The sequence below is a fragment of the Vidua chalybeata genome, chromosome 5 (assembly GCF_026979565.1).
Source record: "Vidua chalybeata isolate OUT-0048 chromosome 5, bVidCha1 merged haplotype, whole genome shotgun sequence".
NCBI classification, from domain to species: domain Eukaryota; kingdom Metazoa; phylum Chordata; class Aves; order Passeriformes; family Viduidae; genus Vidua; species Vidua chalybeata.
In genome coordinates, this window is record NC_071534.1 from 40,393,430 (window position 1) to 40,414,455 (window position 21,026).

General features: G+C 39.2%; 1 protein-coding gene across 5 annotated transcripts in view; it reads left to right on the top strand.

Moving 5' to 3' along the window:
- The window catches only part of PPM1H (protein phosphatase, Mg2+/Mn2+ dependent 1H), a 133,517-nt gene that overhangs the window by 39,453 nt on the left and 73,038 nt on the right, over positions 1–21,026 (top strand). The window lies entirely within an intron of this gene.

Consider the following 21,026-nt stretch of genomic DNA (forward strand, 5'->3'; position numbering starts at 1 on the left):
ATTTCTTTCACTAGACATTGGCCTGTTATCTTGTGGAAACTGAAGCAATTTCTTTGTGTCCTTAGACTGGTGATTAAAGTTTCTGTTGAGTATCTCACCTTGCACATAATCCATTGTAGCCCTTGGATGCTTACAAGGCACATTGTGCCTTTAATGTTGTCATCACCCATTATATTTTAATAGTATGGAATGAAAAACCGTATAGTAGAGGTAGATGAAGATTATGTATTTAATCTAAGATGAATATATGAAATTCAGTTTACTATGCCTGTGGCTCTTTGTGAGTATCATATAAAACCACACATGTTACTACAGAGCTGAATTTGGGTGTTAGCATTGAGTAATTTCATCTTCCTGTCATGTGCAGTGGTAGTTTTGAAAAGAGGAAGAGAATATTCTAAGATAATCTAAAGAGTATTTTAAAAAATTGATAGTGTGAAGAAAGTGTAGAACTCTCAGGCAACTTTTATTTAATGAGTTGTACAAATGTGTTTTCAGTTGGGCAGTATTTCTATTTAATTGAGGTACAAGACAAAGTTTGTACATGTTCAGAAGTATGTCACATCATGCTGAATTTGTTGTAGTACTGGTCGTAGTTATGTGTGGACATCAGATTCTAATTAAAACCTTTGTAAGCTTCCAGTGAAACTGAAAGTAAAGCATGGAAACCTCGTGCTTTGGGCATTATCTCTATTATGTTGCATTGGAATTACAATGCTGTTTTATATGATTCTTCATTCGGTAGCTCTCTACTGGGTAAAGCCTCATAGTTTCCCCTAGTTCTTAAAAGCAAACAAACAGAACTCCCTAAAACTCACCACAAAGAAACCAGCTTGCCATTCCTGTTGATCTCTACAGTCTGGTCTGCAATAACTATACTTCTTTTTTATTTAATCTTTTTCATTATTCTGGTGAATTATTTACTCTGTTTTCTAAAGAAACAAGATTTGTGCAAGTGTTCTGTGTACACCTCTTTACTTGTCTGGCAATAGTCAATGGGTTTCAAAGTTTTACATTTATTACTTCTTTTGTGGAAATACTGACTGTAGGGACTGTAGGGAGTGCTTATTGGTCTAATACTCAGCAGATATCAGATGCTGGAGATGTCACATGTCTTTCTATTCTGGGATTTTCATGTCACTCAAGGGTTTGGGGTTTCATCAGTATATCCTTTTGGGGAGAGATTGTTGCTTTGGCTCTGTTGATGAAAGGCAGATGTGGGTTTAGTTTCATGAATTGTTCAAATTCATTAGCTTGCAAAATGGCAAGCCACTTGCCATGTCCCCTTGCCTCAATCACCTCTCCTGGAAACTGAAAAGTGCCCTCTGAAATAAGCTGCTGCTTAAAGTGAGGACCAGGAAGCTAAAAAGACTCTCTAATCTCTTCAAGTGTCTTCTCTCTCAAATTTGCTTTTTCCTACAGGTATTGAAGGGATTTCCCTTAAAATAACTTGATAATCAATTAATACGAAAGTTGCACACAAGAAACCTTTTATGGCATAGGATAGCTCTCTTATAACCATGTCTGATTCCTCTGCTGCTGCAGAGTTCAGCTTTCAACCTGTGCCTTGCCTGGAGAAGCCACTTCAAGGTACACATCAATCACGTGCAGAATGTGGCTGGCAGAAAGCTAACCTGGTAAATGCTTTGTGGCCAGGGCAGCCTGCAGCTCTAGTGCAAGCTGTAAAACCTGCCTGCAAAGCCAGGATGAAGCTGTTTACTTGCACAATCCATCTACACTGGGCTGAGGTATTAGCATGTGCACCATTTTTTCTGACTGTAAACTAGGACATGGAATAGCATTCGGGACAAGGGTGCAATAAATCTGAGCCTTAAGTTTCAGCCTGAAAAAAAAGTTAAAAATAACCAGACTCAAATCTGGAGCTTTCTTTTCTTTTGTATCATCTTTAATTTCTGTTTCTTCATGCGCCTCTCTCTGCTCCTGGAGTCTTTGATCAGTACTGAGTTCACATTATCTATAGTCTAGTTCAAATCCTCACATCCTCACCAGAGCAACACAGGTGTTTTCTGTTACTCAGTGCAGCTGTAGAGAAGGAACTTCAGAGACAATACACGGAAGTTGTAGTTTCGCCTCCTGAAACCAGGTTAGGGCAGTACTCCAAGGAGGAACAACAGTTCAAAACCACTTCTTCCTTAATTCCCTCTTCCTGTGGTACATGCAAACATTACTGTACAAAAAGAGAAAGACAACTGGTAAGCTGTTGTTATCCTACCATGAATTTTCAGGCAATGGAAAGGAGGCTTTTGTATTTGGTCTGCTGACACTTTTACTTAAAAGTCTTAAGAGGCCTTACTGGGAGCAGGACTCTTCTTGTGACTGGCTAATGGAGGCTCCTGATGCAGTTTTTGCCCGTTTTTGCCAAGATTATAAACTGGAAATTTGTCTGAAGTAGAAGCAACTTTCTCAAAACCTCACAACCAGTGTGTGAGGAATTTGGGAGCAGATACAGATTTCTAAACCCAACGTAGCATCATACTTGAACTGATGCTTTGTGCCTTGCTGAGAAAGGGAGAAGTTTTCAAGCATCTCCTGTAGAAAAACTGGTGTTACCCAGCTTACATTGTTTTAACACAGCCTGCTTTGAGCTGCCTGCCTGTGTTCTCCACCAGATGAACTCTTCTGTAACATGCCTCAGGATAGTGTGGTGTCTGTGGCTCGGCCCTGTTGGCTGTTGATTTGGCACTGGCCACTGAATGTTGGTTTGGCTGTGAGTGGGTAGGTGGGGGGCTGCAGGCAGCTTGTGGAGAGTCGACAGACACAGTAAATCCTATTGGGGAAGGTAGCAAAGACACTTGGAGGGTGATCAAGCCTCAGCTGCCTGTTTGCTTGGCTGATGAGTCGGGTTCACAAGACTCTTTATGACTCTTTATTGCCTGAGCTGAATCCTGAGCCTTTGATTCAACATAGCTTTTTCTTGATTTGCTAGAAGGATAAAAGACTGACATATGGGCTTTTATTGCCCAAAAAATTACAGTTTATCTGATTCAATACCTGAGTTATCTCTTCTGCTGCGGCAAAAAACGCAGTTGCCTAAGGCAACCAATATGTTCAGTGTGATTGCAGGTTGTGATTGGTAAATCTCTGTGGGTTTGACTGATACGACATAGAAAATGGTGTTGTCTTTTTTCAGTGCTGTGCTGGTTGCAAATACATATTAATTTTGCTGATTTTTATCCTTCTTTACCAATGTTTGTTAAGAACATCTGCTACCTCCTAATAAATGAGATACTGAGTGGGAGCTTTTCCTTTTCTAAAAATGGTGCTAATATTGGCTTCTACTGCATTAGAATCTGTCCTCACTATGCAGATAGATCTGGATAATGAAAAAATTTGCTGTAATCCTTTCTTCCCTTGGCTTACCTACTATAGCTAATAGTCAGAAGTGAAGAAGGTGAGGGGGTTGAGAAGAAGCACTGCATAAAACCAGCCATGTGTCATTCCTGGGGTGCAGAGTACAAACTCTCTGTTTGGAGAGATGGAAAAACAGTTAACTCAGTTAACATCTTAGGGATGTGGAACTGTAGGCAGAAAAAGCAGTTGCTTTTCCAGGCTTACTCTAAGTTGGTCTTTAAGTTTCTTGCAGACATAAGTCCAGTTGGGCCCTAGGGTCACTTGGGAGGGCAGGTGTTGATTCTGTCAGTCCTTTGCCTAGGGGTGATCTTTTCTGAGGTGCTGCACTGTCCCTATAAAATGGGATTTTTTGAACCTGCTGTTAATGTTGAACTTGTAATTATTATTAGTTAGTGGGAGAAAGGAAACTTGTAAGTGGCTAAGTAACTGTATATGAAGAAACAAAAAATATTTTTCTCAGTTACTTGTAGGAAAAATACTTCAAATGTAGGCCTAAGTATCCCATGTCCCCTTCTTGTCTGCTTTTGAGACTACTGAAAGTTTAACCCACAGTTCTCAGCAGTTTCATTTGCAGAATCATCCTTTAATGCTGGGTTGTGGAACTGGTTTTCCTGGTCTTGAAAGTAGCAAACCCTGTGCTTGGTATTTGAGAAAATGCTGTTAACTGAGTATCAGCACCCTGTCACTGGCTGAGCAATGTCATTGGGAGTAGGAGCAGCCAGTAGTCATCCAGCTCAGAAGGTACATCTGTACAGAGGAGTATGTTTGCTAAACTGCCTGTCTGGAGGTGTTAGCACAGGTGAAGGAAACTCCATGGACTGTAAAGCAGCCTTGCTAGCTTTGTATGAGGTCAGAAGGGAGGAGAGGTGGGGTGTTTGGATTTAGAATAAGGGCATACTTTTCTGTCTCTTGACCTGGTCTGTGCAACCTTTGTGTAGGTGAACAAGGCGGTTTCTTAGTTTGAAAATAATGGGTTTTTTACAGTTCTCTCTCATCTGGGAGATGTGAAGAAAGGAATTACATTCTGATTAATAATGTGTATTTGAAAAGTAATGGAGGCATACCTGTTGTCAAATATAAAATTCAGATTTAGAGATGTACTTCTAAATCAAAAACTGTGATTAAACATTTGAAGGACTATTACTATTAATTGCTGGGGTGCTGATAGATGGCTTCAGTCTATATAACTTAGTTTACACTTCAAAACAACTGTAGAACATGCAGAGGAAAAAAATAATGTAACTTTCTCTCGTTACACATAATGTGTTATCAGATCCATTCATCTGTCACTTTTCTCTCCCCAGACTAGCGTTTCTCATGCTGTTTGTCCTCCTTACTGTGCTGGGATTATGTCAGAAAGCTCTATTTAGAGGGTGATTTTGCCTCAGCAAAATGGGTTTGCATAAGCTGTGCTGCATTTTGTCTGACTGGGAAGATTTTGTTGCCGTCCATGTTCCCACATGTGTTGCTTCCCAGTGGAAATCCCTGTAGATGTGTGTCATCAGTCAAGCTCATCTGAGGTGCAGGAACAAAGCTGGTGGGGGCCTGACCCCAAGATGCAAAGTGAGCTCCTACAGGAGCCTCACTCTGTGACAAATAGTCTTGGAGTTGTCTGTGCTTGCTGGCTGTGTCCTCTGGTGTTCACCACCTTCTCTTAGCAGTAAATACAAACAGAGCTGCACTATGATTTTATATGTGAGAGGTAATTGAAATGCATTCTGAAATCAGGCATAAATTGGCATATTCTAATGAGCAGCATCTCTGCCTCTTTCACTGCATCCTGCACTCATCAACACACCAGGAATATATTGTAGGCTATAGGCCTGCATGGCTGGGAGGTCATAAGCTACAATAGGTGAAGGGAAACATTTCATTTCTGTTTTTGTTTACATGGTATTCTATGCATCTGCTCATTTACAGAATTGCCCACGCTAGTTTGTGGATTTTTATTATTTTTATTCAGCTCCCAGAGGCTTGGAAACTTTATTATGTTTGTAATCTGCTAAAGCTGGGAAGAAAAGCTGTTTGTTCCATTAGGTTGTTTCAGGCTTCTGTGCAGTTTTTGACTTGCTTTTGAAGATACAAAGAGCTATGAGTATCAGAATGCCTGAAGGGTAAGGAATAAGCACAACACAGAGATGTCTCAATCTCTGTTCATATCTCTGAGCTCTTGCTTGTTTCCATTAACTTCTGACCAAAGTGATAGTGCTTAAGAGCTTGCCTACCTCTTTACTTGGCAAGATGGATAGTCTCTTTGCTCACATAGAGACAAAGATAGTTCTTTCTCTGATTAAACAAGCATTATCAAGTATATTGAAAGCAAAGGTGGTCTCCTTATTTTTGAAAGAGCAATTCTTCAGGTAGATAAGCTTAGTAGAGTTGCAGTGTGTTTTAGGAGACCTAATATAGATGGGGTTGAGGAGTGTTCACCTCATGGCATGCACCTAAATTACGTGCAAAACAGCCCCACAAACTGAATGTTAGTTTGACTGTATTATCCCTTGAGTCTTATAAATGCCTATGGAGTGGTGGTGATGCAGGGAATATTCTTAGAGCAAACAAGCTGAGTGTGATCCCCTTCTCTCCCTGCTTTCTTGGGCTCCTAATGCAGCGATGCTGCCTTTGTTACAGAAGATAACCCTCTTTGTGTTTTGAAGACACTTTATAAAGGAAAAAGCCTGAGATGATTTAAACAGTTTGGGGAGTATTGTTCCCATGTCCAAACAATGTATTTCTTTGTTAATATGTAAAAATGATCAGTCTTACCTTAAGACAATTTGGAAAGTCTGTGTACTATTGAGGACTAACTATAACAGTGCTTTTGTTCAATTTTTTTATTGTGATATTTAAAGCCCAGTTGAAGGCCACTGTGGAGTCATAGGCAGATAAAAATGCTGGAAGCACAGAAGTATAGTGGATACAATAATTGTAGCGCTCTTTGCACTAATTATTGAGGCTATTCAAAATGTAATTGGGCACAAAGTTTCATAGCTAGAGAAAGAAAAATCTACTGAATTGGGCACAAAGTTTCATAGCTAGAGAAAAAAATTCTACTGAATTTTTGGGTCGCGTTCAAAACATACCATATCCTAAGAAAATATTAGTTGGTGTATACTTCACAGCATATTGTACCATTATCTGTTGGCTGATGAAGGAAACAGCAAAAAAAAAAGAAGGTATACAGTGATGCGAACTACCAGCTAGAAAATCAGAGGAGTAAAAGTGAGAAAACCCATAGGCTGAGACAAAGTCAGTTTAATAAGGAGAGCAAAAGCTGCACATGCAAGCAAAGCAAATCAAGAAATTAAAGGACTGCTTCCTATGGGCAGGCAGGTGCTTAGCCATCTCCAGAAATGCAGGGCCCCATCACATGTAATGGCTACTGGGGAAGACAAATGACATCAGACATCCCCCACCTTCTTTCGCTCAATTTATATACTGAGCATGATGTCACGTGGTCTGGAACATCTCTTTGGCCAGTTTGGGTCACCTGTACTGGCTGTGTCTCCTCCCAACCTCCCAGACACCCCAGGTCTCTTCCCCATCATGACAGTACAAAAAGCAGAAAAGGCATTGGCTCTATATGAACACCTCTCTGTAATAACAAAAAAAAAAAAAAAAAGAAAAAATCTCCATTATCATTACTGTATTCAGCACAAACCCAAAACATAGCCCCAGAATTATCTCTTTCCCCATCAAAACCATCATAATTAGGCGTTTAGATTTTTTTCCCCTTTCCGTGTAGTTAAGTTTGTGCTGGTAGGCAGGAGCTAAATCAGGGGTGGGGAAATACTGTTGTCATAGAGGTAAGAAAATAGAGTGCAGTGAAGTTTTTGTATGCATATATAAATGGGAAAGATGGCATACTTACTGCTTAATCCTCTGGCCTCCTATTGATGTCTTCATGGCAGAAATGCATTTTATATTCAATGGCTAGTTATGGTCTTAAAAAGTACAGTAAACCCAGAAGACTGGGCAAAGTTTCATGCATGTGGAAGTAAGACGATTGAGCAATTTTAGTAATTTTTTTTTGTGTAATTGAAAAAAACATGCTTTCTTAAGCAGAAATACTGCTTGCAAAACAACAACAAAAAAGAGACATGCAATTTTCCTTCAGCATCCAGCCTCCTGGAAAAGCCTCTTCCCTTCATAAAAGGGAAAAGAAGTTCCAGCCAGAATAACTTTCACAAGAAGGGAAGGAATCACACACAGAGAGACATATTTATCTAAGCTCAAGTGATAAAATGTGATTAACTGAAACTGGAGCAGCCATTGAGGTTGGAGCAGCCACCACATACACTAGAAGACAATGAAGCAGGAAATGGACCATTCTTTTGGCATTTACTTGGAGGTGTCTGGTGCCAGTACTACAGCAGGACAGTAACATTCCTTTAAAAATCTTCAGTAAAATATGTAAATATCTCTGCTTGCTGCCTGCTGTCTTCTCTAAAATGCTACCTTGGAGTTCTGACACATCAGGGACAGAACAGCTGTGCTAAGGCTGTTCTGAAGATGCTTCAGAAAATAATTTTTGTTTTGTTCCAGTTTATGAATGGGACCAGATCATAAGGACTACGGGCTGTCAGATTGGCAGGTTGGCATCTTTCTTTCCTGTTGGCGCCACCATCCCCCAGTGGGTAGGGGAGCAGAAAGACATAGTTGCTGCTGTTGTCTGCTGCAGGCTGGTTTCTTTGCAGACCTGAATGGGCAACTTGCTCACGCCTGAGCGTGTAATGCTGTTCTGGAGGAGGTCAGTCAGTGTGCCTTCACTCTGGTGCCCTTCTTTCCCTTGTTTCACCCTGTGAGGCCACACAATTTTTAAATTATATGTTAATGGAGAGAGGTGTGTAACAGCAGGTAATGTGTCAGGAGACACCTTTGCCCCTTGTACAACCACTCTCCATTCTGTGGAGGAACCTATTTCTTCTGTTCAGAAACACATTACTCCAAATCACTTCTCTGTAAGACTGAATTTTGTACTTACTGATACAGTCAACATTTCAGAAGAATTAGAATTTTTTTTGCTTGTGTTTTTTTTTACTTTACTCTTCCTAGTAGGAGAAGACTCCTCTGTGTTTCAAATCTTTCTTTTCTAATTGCTGTGCTGATTACTTCTGTGTTCTGTGGGGCATTTTATTTCAACATTCTGAAATTGTATTTCTTAATCTTTGCATAGTAAATAAAATGTATCCTAATCAAATAAGTTTATCCCTGTTTAAAATATACATATGGGAGATATATATATATAGAGATAGATAGATGATAGATAGATAGATAGATAGACAGACATATATACATGTGTATACATGTCTCCAAAGCATAAAGGAAGTATGGTACTTTAACTGGTTCAGAAAATACTAATTTTGTACAGTAGGTGGTGTAATTGTATTTTGTGACTATTTGAGTCTGTGGAGTAAAGAATCTCCTTTTTCTCAGTTGAAGAATTTTGAAGAATTACCCCTACCCTTGAAACACACACTCTGATAAGAAAAGATTGGTATTCTGAGCTGGTTGATGGGTAAAGGAAAGGAAAATTATATTGATGTCATTTAAAAGTGTGGGACAGCCTGTGCATTGCTTTGAAAATCATGCACCAGCTCTTTGTGTCTTCCCCCCCCCCTTTTTTTTTTTTGTTTTGTTTTTTTTTGTTTTGTTTTGTTTTGGTTTTTTTTTTTTGGTGGCAGTTTAACAGCCATCACTTCATGTTCCTGAAGGTGTTTTGTCCTTGGCAAATGATTTACAAATCCTTTACTGCCACTTGTTGATCATTTTGAATTGAGAGCAGATTAATGATTGTTTATATTGGCAGTGTTCTTAATAAGAGCTATCCAGCTTTCTGTGCCAATCTAAATATCCTGTGCTCAATGACTCCAAAGGTATGTAGGTAGTGCAGTAGGTATGTAGGTAGGTTTAATGTCTAAATATAGCAATAATAATATCTAGCTTTCTTCTTTTCATTCACCAGAAGAAATTGGTGGATACATTTCTATGTGTGTGGAGTATGGACTGAGATAAGTCTATGTTGATGTCTGTTTCAGTATTAATTTCTGACATCTCCCTCCTTCAGAAGAGGAGAAATTCTTTTAATGAAAAAGTCTCTGAGCTTGTCTTCGGTTGTGGGTTGGGCTTTTTCCCTATTATGCTACAGAATATGCAGTTCTCAGCCCCTTTCCAAGCTGCCAACTTTCTGTTCCACTGAAGTTACTTCTGGCTCCAGTCCCAGTATTTGTGGGGAACAATAGATCCTATTTTAGCCTATACAGATTTAATTGCTGTGAATAAGATTGGCAATTATCTCCTTTTGAGTCTGAAAATCCCACCAGCTGTTTCAGATGCTTTTAAATAGTTACACCATGCTAAACTCACATATTGCATCAGGAGCTACAATGCCAGCATGTCCTTGGCCTTTATTTTTAAGAGTAGTTGTTGCTGCATTTTTTTCTGTTTCTTCTGTTTTGCTTTAAACCCTAATTCTCTGCCTTGGTGGCATTGGGTGGCATTATTAGTCATACCAAAGGACGTCCATATAAAAGATGCATTTTGAGGAAAATGCATTTCAAATAGCAAAAAAAAAAAAAAAAAACAACTTATTGAAAGAGAAGTTGATGGCCTTTTTTGTTTTTGTGGGGGGTTTGCTTGGTTTTTTGTTTGTTTGTGTGTTTGTTTTGCTCCCTCCACCCTCATAAGCTCAGGCATGTAAGTGGGAATCATCTGACCACATGCTAGCAACCTGCTGTGTCAGTGTCTAGGCTCAGCTTTATCTCCCACGAAGAGGAAGATGTGTTTCATGCTATGTAAACAACTAAAATAGGTCAGATGAATCATGCCCCCAGATGTCTTCTTTCTCTTTAGCTAATCACCCAGACTTAATAAGCAGACTTAGCTGTCTGCACCGTAGACATCTGACTAGATCTCACCTCTGGCGATCACACTTGTCACAACAGTTGCATGTGGGTGACTAGACACATGTAGACATGTAAGATTAAAAGTACTTGGCTTCTTGATGCAGAGCCAATGTGAAGGTGGAGGTGCTCTGAGCTCATCTTCTTGAAACCAATGACAAACTTGCGTGGATTTTCCCAGAAAAGAGACGTATCAGTATTTGATGTTCACAGTTACATACTGCTGAACTGGGGTGCACCATCTCTTTCTCATTACTCGCTTCCAAGGCTCCTAAGATTCATAACTTCATAGGTTTCTTTTTCAGAAATGTTAGACAAGACTTCTCCCTATTATCTGCTATTCCTACCTTTGTGTTTTCTCTTCAGTCTTGTTGTGGAAATATATTGATTTTTATTAAAAAAAAAAATCACTTTGTTACACAGGTGTCCCTGTGAGGTAGCACACTGGCATATGAAGGTGGAGATTGCTTATATTGGGAAAGCCAAGAGAGAGGATACTTGAAGTTTGCCTTTCACCCTTTGCCTGAGAAGTAATCCCTTGCTAATTTTGCAGGTTATTCAGTTGCTGAATTCTGTGGGTTTTCTTTTCAGTCTGAACATATTGTTTAATATTTATTTAGAATCTTGTCTAAGGGTGTATAAATTCAAACTTCCAGTTTCACTCTTTGTTTTTGTGTGTGTTTCACATTTGTGCAGCTTATTTCTGAAAGCGAGTTGTTCCTTGGTGTAGCAGGATGCAGAGACACTAATACTTTATTATTTCCTGATACATATTTTTACAGATCTTGACACAGTTTTAATTTCCCAGTGGTCTGAGAGGCATGGAGAAGTTTACATGGAAGTTGCAGTAGTCAATCCGTTCTGGTGTTGACTTTGTTCTTGTTGAGACCTCTCTGGAATTGCATGTGCTTTTGGTTACACTATGCGAGATCTACCCCATCAAGGCTGCTTAAGTTGGTGCCAGGCTATGCCATCTCCTCTAGGCCTCTTTGGGCACAAGTGATTCTCCTTATTTATAGAGCTTTCTAAAATATTCAATGTTGGCCCTACTTACTGTGTTTGTGCTATGTATTTGCCAAGTCTGTAGGCTTTCCAGTGTGCCTGTTGCATGTACAGGTGAAAACTTGGATTGAGGCTTTTTAGGTGCTTGTGCTAATGACTTTGGAAAGGATAAGGTTTGTAGTGGAGGCAGATTGCACAGTACAAGCAGAAGAAATGGTAATGCTGGAGAAGTATGACCTTTCAGACTTCACAGGGTGTCAGCAAGCTGTTCCTGCTCAGGGCCAGTTCCTGTGCACACATAGGTAAGATAGGCTTCTTGCTTTGTGCTTTGCTCCCTCTGCATTCCCATATGGACAAGGTCCTGGACAACCTGTTGTAGGTGACCCTGCTGGAGCAGGGGGCTTGGGCCAGATGACCTCCAGAGGGTACTTCCAAGCTCAGCTGTTCTGTGATTCTCTGACTTTGCACCTTCCAAAACTTAACCTTGTTAAGCCTTTTCTGCTCCTGGGTGGGAACGCATCTCTTCATCCCACCTCCTGCAAGGACAGAAGGAGCCTTTGGGGAAAATTTACCCTGAGCTTGTGGCGTACCATGTTAAGAGGTGTTGTGCAGACCCCAGAGCTTCAGACACTTCCCCCTGGATAAAGGTAGCAGATGGGGCTGGAAAGGACACCCTTGTCACCCACACTTACACAGAGCTCATTTGCTCACTGCTACTTGGTTGCTCTTGGGTAGAAATCCTGCATTTGGTTGTCATTCTTCTTTTACTGGCACTGATTTTAACAGGGTTTCTATGTTGACTTCCACTCTAAATTAAGATTGCACCTGGAAATTTTCATCTGTGATGGCTGAATGACTGAGCAAAGATGTGGTAAGCACATTTTTCTCTCTCTCAGGATTTTTTATTGAGGTGCACAGAGAGAAATGAAAGAGAAAACAATTTCTATTTTTGCTCTATGTTTTTTTCTTGTGGAATGTGTTTGGAGAATTGTTTACCTAGAGTGAACTTTTAGTTAAATCATGGTGGATTGTTTGAGCCTGAGAGCCAATCAGATCCACCTGTGTCTGGGCTCTAGCGAACAGAGTCACGAGTTGTGAGTTAGTTAGATATGATAGTTAGAGAAAGTAGCATGTAGTATTTAGTATCCTCTTTTATATAGCATATTAATGTATTATAACATAATTATAATAAAGCAATCATTTAGCCTTCTGAAATGGAGTTAGACATCATCATTCTTCCCATTAAGTTCACCAACATCAACAACACAAAGATATTAAGCACTTTGACCTATATTACTTGAAAAATAAGTGTTTTCAATGACATAATATTTAACTGAATTTTGTATAACTTGTGTGAGAATCGCCACAGGTTTTTCTTTAGAGGTGTTTGTGTGTATGTATGTGTATATAAAATAAATGTTAAAGTACTGCAAAATTTTCTTGTTTTGCTTTAATTACTGCGACATTTTTATACTTTAAATTTAGGAAAGCTAATTTTGGAATTGATTGTTAGCCACAAGAGGAATAAATGAATGATCATTACAAATGTTTCAATGAATCGTGGTCTATCAAGATTAAGGGAGCTACCATTTTTGTGTAATCTTTTATTTCAGGCTCAGGATTGCTGACATTTCATTGGTTTGCATTTAGCTTCTATTTTAACAGCTTTAAAGATGAGATCTAGGAATGCAATTTTAGTAACAGAAGTAAAAGACTGGGTTTTGAGGCACATTTCTATGGCAAAGAGTCATTGGAGTGTTTTTTTGCACATGGCCCCTTCCTGCACATCTGCTAGCTAATGTTCTCCCAGAGGAAAAGTGATGGATGTAAAACTCCAGCAGCAGGGTGTATTTTTTCTTTAATTATTTAAAATTACCAGCATAATTCAGAGTGACTCTGAATTAATTTCCTACTTGTGATAATAAAGCTGTACATAATATTTTCTCTCTTTTTTTTTCCTCCCCCTTGTCTTGCATATGTGTACTTCCATACATATAAATTTCTGTAATGACTTCTAAGAATAAATTAGCAGATTGTTTTCTTTCAGGTTGTGGGGGCTTCAAGTATCTGCTGCAGTAGAGGGATATTGTGAAAAAGGCATTAGTGTGTATCTGTGGAAATGTGTACCTTCTCTGTCATACTTGCAGAGATTATCTTGGGGCTAAATTCAGTTGACAGCTGTATAAAAGGGATTAGTACTGTCACTGCTCATCTCTTGGGGTTAACTTTCACATATGCTAAATATGAGAGATATTTTTTTTTTTTAAGCTTGAACCAGTTTTGCATAAATGATTTATCTTGATTTCTCTTAACCCTGAAGCTAAGACTGTGGTCTATAGCATCAGTCTAAAAATGGGGGATTTACTGTGTTACTTTAAGCACATAATTTGCTTCACTGTAAGCATAAGGAGAGCTTTTATTTGCATATAATTGGCATTTCTGTAAGGAAGAGAGTGTTTATTTTAGATGTGCTTTCAAAAGTAGAACTTTGGGAAGGAAACTGAGGAGGAAGGGGAAGTAGTCTTTTGTTTTCTTCATGCATCCTTGTCATGTGCTTACACTCATTTAAAAATCTAAAAGAAAACAAAACTATGAGGTCAATTTAAATTGAGCTTTTGGTTGGAGTTTGGTGTAGTAGTAATAGTAGTGCTGAGCTTGTAGACAGAGTGAATATTTCTGAAATCCAGATGCCCTTTGCTGTAGCAATTCAGGGCAGTTTGCTTTTCCTTAACTTTTCATCATTTTAGCTAGAATTATTTATGTATTTGTCACATAACTCTGTGGGGACAACTGAACCTCATATGCAGCCATTCTATCAGACTGTGTCTCAGCTATGGTGCTGTCCTTATGGGGGACGTCATGGTCAAGACTTTATTCAGCCTCACATGCAGAAGGTAGTGTACAGCTCATGGGAAGTGGCTGCTTTTCCTTTGCATTAATGGGAAAGGAATGGAAGAACTTTGGCTCCCATCTTGAATGTGAGCTCTAGGATAGATGCAAAGATGTTTCTCATCTAAAAGCAGCTCATAACCAGTATCCAATGATGTGTTTCTTAGTATGCAGTCAAAAATGAAATATTGCTCATCAGTGAACTTTCAGGATCACCCCTAGAGGCTGTGACAGTGAAATCAGATGTGATAAAATGACTGTGAGCAAAATAAAAAAGCTACTATCATGGTGTGGTTTCTTTAGATTGAGCCAGGTGCCTGAATTTCAAGAGCTGTCAGTCCTAATGCACAAAGTCACAGGTACTATTCACACATGGCTAATGAGACATGATAAAGGATATTCCTGTAGAAAGGGTCCATTTCTTTTCACTACTATTTAGGGTTTTTTTAATGCTTTCTGCTTCAATTTGAAGCTAAAAAATTATCACACCAGCCAAAGCTGGTGTGATAATTATCAAGTATTATCAACAGCATAATAATGTTTTAACATAATAACATAATGAGGTAACATAATGTTATGACGTAATAACATAAGGTAAGCTTTATCAGCAACAAAAATCTAGAAAAATCTAATAGTGCATTAAAATCTCAGAGTTTTTGTGCAAATATATTTATCTGGAGGCTGACTTCACCTGATTGAATGTGCTCTATTCATATAAGAAGGGTAACTTTTAGAACTTTCAAGGTAACTTCCTCCTGAAATAAGCGCAGGTCCATTTTCCCCAGATTAGCAGGATTTGAGAACTTAACTGTTGGAGAGAAGAAGAGAAAGGTCCAAGCGCATTAGTGGAAACTGGACTAGAAGGACACTGGTCAACACAAAGTTGTTTATTTTCATTGTCTTCTGGGTCTCTTGCTTATATTTCAGCAAGTGTTCAACAGCCAGGCAAAGTTGCTTTAAATATGGATGATGAGCAGTCTGACCTGACATTCTTTTCAATTTCACTGTCCTTTGTGGGAAATAAATGGCAGTTCTCTTACAGTGTCAAATTAATCTTTGGTTTTGCAACCTCTTCTTACCCCATTCTGATAGCTAGTACAGAAGGAGTGAGGAAGAAGAATTTGGCAAGTAGTATTGCCAGCTGTGGCTGAGACTGCTCAGCTCTGAAGTGGGATCATGCTTAACCACCTTTGTATCCCACTGGTCTGGCTCGGCATCTGCTTGGGGCTCACTGTCCCTTGGTTTTCTTCTGCAATACCTGCATGCTAATTATCAAAAAGAGCTGCCTCTCCCTGTGTGGTGGTCATAGAGCTTTCACATTCCTGCAGTGACCTACAGGTGTTTTGTTCCTTGTAGTCACTTAGTATTTAAAGGGTAACTTTAAATACTAAGGTGTGCTGCATTGTAGCATTTTGGGAAGTCCATACAAATAACATCAGAGTGGACTTCCCTTCCAAGATGTTACTGACTTCAGCCCAAAGACAAGCTGTGTTACCAGGTTATGATCATTTACACTGAGCTTGTGGTAAATTTCCAACATAAATGCTATTCTGCTTTTATACTTTGCCTATTTTAATCCCATATTTAGTTCTTATGAGTCTGATGGGTGTCATAGCTTCTAGCTGGGCCTCCAAAGTGAACTTGGCCTGGTATACCAGTGTAATTGCTGGTAAGAGAAACCATATTTTCACAGCACATCACTGCAAGATTTCATGGCTAAATATTCACTTCCTCCTTGGTTAATAAAATGAAAGTTTTATTTTGCCCCATGGATTTAGAGAACTGATTCAGGTCTGCCTTCAGTCTCTGCCTGCAGTGGACAATACTAGTGAGTGCTTTGGTTTTGATGTGCACAATATGACAGATACAGTAATGAATGAATGGAACTGTTTAGGCTGCTTGAAATGCTTCCTTTCATCTGAGGGAGGAGGTGAGCAGCTGGAATGAAATCTCTTTCAAGTTGATTCCCAGTGCAGAAATAAATCTCATGTGCGTGAAAGGGAGGAAACAGACACCTACCTGGAAATCTAAGACTTGTGAGATGTCACAGAAAAAAGCAGCAGCATCCACTCACATGCTTATCCATTAAGGAAAAAAAGAAAAAAAGGTGGGAGGGGCAAGTAAATCCAGCAACACTTTTGTGAAAGTTGTTTTTTAATGGTATCTTTAATCATCACTCTAAGACTGTTAAAATTATAACACAAAACTGTTATGATGTATTGTCTGTTGTCTGTATGTACAGTATTCATTCATCTGTTAGTTGGGTTGGATGCAAGCTGGTGTCATGCAGTTGTGGAGTGGTGTGTGTGTGCCACAGCTGGAAAGAGGAGAGACTGGCTGTAGCTCTTGTGAGGGAGGGAGAGAAGGGTTTTGTGCTCCCTGCTGAATTGATTCATTCAGAGTTAAAACAAATACAGGTGTCCACTGCTAGTGTGAAACTCCAGAGGAGGGTAGAATTGAAAATTGCAGTGTACAACAAGCTGCCTATGGATATATCCTTTTATTTCTAGCTCTTTTTTTTCTCGCTAACCCTTAAGAGCTTTTGCATTTTTATGGGATTAATATTTGTGGAGCAAATGAGCACAGGTTCCCCAAGTAAAAACATCTTTCAGGGCATGTTACAAGCAGTATTCCTTCACTGCAGCTCATATACTGTTTGAAGCGTCTGTTGTGGGCTATATTTTGTTCCAAGTGGGTAAGGCAACTGCATTAGGGATTTTTTTTTTGGTGGGTAAAACTTTACTGCTACAGCACAGCTTAGAATTTTGGCTGATCACAATTTAATGTATTATCAAAGTGCATGGTACAGAGAAGAATAAAACACCCAAAGAGTATATACTGGTATTGATGCAAAAAAAAAAAATAGAGGGATGAATAGAAAGGCATTCTGAAGACAGAAGCTTTTGGTTTGTGTTTGCTTTATTTTTGGTTTGTGTTTGCTTGTGGTTTGATTTGGGTTGGTTTGGGGGGATTTTTTGAAACTATCAAAGCCTGTTTTGGATGTGTTTACCAGGCCTGTTTTGGTTCTCTTAAAATAAACTTCAGATTTTGCAGTGATCATGGCACAGAACTTTGAGCTCTGCTTGTTGAGAGAAGAATAGAAGCACAGTGTGACCTGCATTTCCATCTAGTCAGATGGGCTTTGGGGTCTCCTGAGATACCAAGAGAATCCTAATTGTGAGACAGACAAACCAGCTGGCCCCAATCTGGTGGATTTGCTTTTAGCTGAGGACATGCTTATGATTAAGACTCATGAAACACTGAAGTGTCCATCAAGATTTGATGCAGGTACTTCAACTGTGACCAAAGCCCACCACCTGACTGTGCAGGCTTCAGAAAGCTCCTGTTTGGAAAGCAGGATGGGTTTTATTAGCACCACTGTACCTCAAACTAAACTTTAGGATTATTTATTTATTATTGAGAAATGTGTTTGACACAGTACAGACAGCGAATTCTGTAAAAGGAGGGTCTTCTGAGCTAGATACATTGTTTGGGTTGAATGTTGCAAAAGATTGAATAGGATGGGTATTGGGGGAGAGGAAGGAAAGAATGGAAAGGAGTTGATCATCAATAGGTCTAATCAGTGTCTTGAGAAATTTGGAGAGAGAACAAAAAGAGGAATTCACTTGAAAAAGTGTGTCTAAGTAAGCTAGAGAATTATGTAGGCCTCACTCTTCTTTTAATTAATTTTTAACTATTTTTTTCTCTGCATTATTTTTAATATCAATGATAAAATGAAATTGAAAATATTGGAACTGTTTCATCTCATTTTGTTCACTTTACTAGTGGAAAACTTATCTTTTGAGTTAGACAGAAAAAAATACATGGGGGCAGTCTTTGGAAGCTGAGGTACTTAACCAGTGGAAGGAGAGGCAGATTTTCCGTAAAAAATTCCAGAGATCCAATTAAGAGTTACCTTCTGGTGATATGAGTGTCTTGTTAGTTCTGCTTTGTTATTTGTACAAGCAGCTTAGATGTGATTTTTGTTCAGATAAGTTGCAGTGTGGGAGAGCAAGGAGGAGTGAAATCAGCATCAGAAAGCTGGTTGAAAGAATCGCCTGGAGGAGAGATTTAGGAAACTGCAGAAAGAAAAAGATTTCAAAAGTCAGCAAAGATAGAGCTGTTTGAAGCTGAGTAGAAGCTGTCTGAAGCTTGAGTAGTTGTTACCAGCTTCTGTGCTTGGCATCAGGCACCAACACATAGCTCAAGATTTGAAATTAAAAATCACTGGGCTTCAGTGCAGCAGTTTTCGAGGATTTGCCTGTGAGGTGGGATGTGAGAGTAGAAGAGTGCCTGCGTCAGGAGAGGAGCAGCTTTTGGTGTCTAGACCCTGTATTACCTGTGAGGATCCATAAGCACCATTTTGACATTATGATAAATTCAGGCATTCACAAGGAATAAAATGCACTTAATCCTCTGATGAAGAAAGAAAAACTGGAATTCTGGGAGATATATTTGATTTCTTGGATTAAATACATTGTTCAGAGCCCATTCCTCCCTCCTCAAATAAATAATCCTCCTTTAACACTGACACCCCAACTCCCATGTCTACTCAGTGTTCAGTCTTGCCAGGTTCCTTTTGATCATATCCTTTTCTAGCAAGGTGCTTGGAGCGCAATTTCAACTCCAGGTGGTTTGTGATAGCTGATTGTCAAGCCAGTCTCTTGGGTCACATTGTTCTTATAGTCTTTCTAGTGTATTCAATGCATTGAAAATTTTTATTTATAAGAGCCTTAAAAAATGATAATATTGTGCATAACTTGACATGTCATTAAACATCGAACATCTTCCACCATACAAGTCCTAAAGTCCATCACTAAGCTCAGAATCCAGGGCAACTCCAAGAGTTCAATGACTTTTGTAAGGAACAATAAGTGGTAGGAAAGTAGTGATGTTTGTAAGGAGTAACTTTTGTCTCTTACTTGTCCTCTGCTTCTTTTTTAAAATGGGATTGAAAACAGCAGCATCAGTAAGGAGTCTGGTCAGCTAAACTAAATATCTATTAGTTCCTGATGTGATAAAACTACACTTTCTCTTCTGGTGCAGTATTTTAATCATGTTTGTAGCATTTCACACTGAACAGGTCTTGATCAGTTGATTTAAATGCTTTGGTATTGTGATTTTGTCATGTGTGTTCTGTCCTCCTCCCCAGACACTTTCACCCCATTTTTGAATATATGCTTCTACTTTGCCTAATGTCAAAAAAATTAGAGTTTTCAGACTGGAAGCTTACTGCATCTCAATATTTGATCTGCAGTTGCTCAAATGTTAAGCACTATAGGGGATAAGTGGTTAAAACTGCTCACAAGTGCCTTGCAACTAATTGCTCCTTCATCTCTGCTCTCTATGTGTTTTGCAAAATAATTTTATCCACAATTAGTGTTTATTTACAAGACATGCAAACAAATGGTGGTACTGTGCATACAGATAGACTGCAATGTGAAGCATTTAGCACTGTAAGGAAACTTCCTATTTCTGAAAGCCATTAACTGCAGTGGATGTACATTTTCTTTTTAAGAAAGACTGTTTTTTCAGAGGCAGGAATACTCATTTGCGTGTCACAGCATCATACTGCTCCTTGAAAGTGAAAAAATGTATTACCTTTTTAAGCAAGGCTGATACAGACTTGACATTTCAGCAAGAGCAGGCAAGGTGGAGTTCCCTGCAAGCCTTCCTTTGGTTTTTGTTTTCATTTCAACAACTTTTAGCAAGTATTTTCCTATTTTGTAAAGTTTTACTGTAATGAAAACATTAGAGATCAAGAAGTCAGGTATGTCTTGAACATGATGTTCAAGGATCATGATGTGCCTTCAAGCCGTTTTAGTTTCTGGTGAGGCAGCAGTTATTTCTAAAGACATTGTGTGCCTGATGTGAAACTCGTTGCTTATCCAGTAATAGGAATACCGTCTCTGAGTATCGGTCAACTTGTTGACCCCAGCCTCGCAGTGAAGAGGAATGGGTGGATAGTGTTTGTGGAAGAAGATGTGCTTCCATCAAAGTCACAGTGTCTTTGCTTGGCTGGAGCAAGATGTTGTCCCGTCTTGCATGGGATTTCCCTGTGTGAACCCAGGACTGTCAACTGATGCAAAATTGGTCAGTTTGTGATGAGATTTTCATGTCAAAAGTGGAAAATGTGTTTGGGCTTGACTGTTCTGAGATCAATGATAGTAACCACAGTATTTTGGATAACACAGGCTTCTGATTAAGATTTTAAAAGCTTATTGGTGGAATAGCTGTTTATTTCAGCCTCGTCACTGATCAAAGGAAGGAAGCTGTGGCACAAGTCTCAGGATACCTTTGGCTGTTAAAAGCTTGTACTGAGCTCTTAGTGCTGGGTTTTGCATGCCTGCAGCTCTTAGTGCAAATCCTCTGTTTTCTGGGCAGGTGGGACAGATAATTTAAGGTAGGCTTCTAGGGGCAGGGGTTATGTTGTGCAGTACTAGAGGGATGTATTTACTATGCATCACTCTATCACTGCAGTACAAGCAAGCTTGACTTGCCTGTCAGAGACAAAGTCTTTCTCTTGTATTTCTGTCACAGCATTTCTAATGTATGCTGTTTAAACAGACTGCCTTTAGCAGTAACAGCTTTGTAGATTTCTAACAGGTATTTTGTTTATGCAAAGACTTGGAACTCGACAGAATGCACACTCTTAGCCAGCAGATCCATTATTTACAGCAAAGATGCTGGCAGGTAGAAAAGCAAATGGGGGTCTTATGTTTCAACTGGGAGGCATATGCATTATCAACTTCATCCATAAAGTAGTCTCTTTTAAAAAAGTATAGCATGCCTAGGGGTGAAATATGCTCATGGCACCATCGGTTCTTATTCACATAGTTCTGTGGAAAGTGCTTGTTGTGT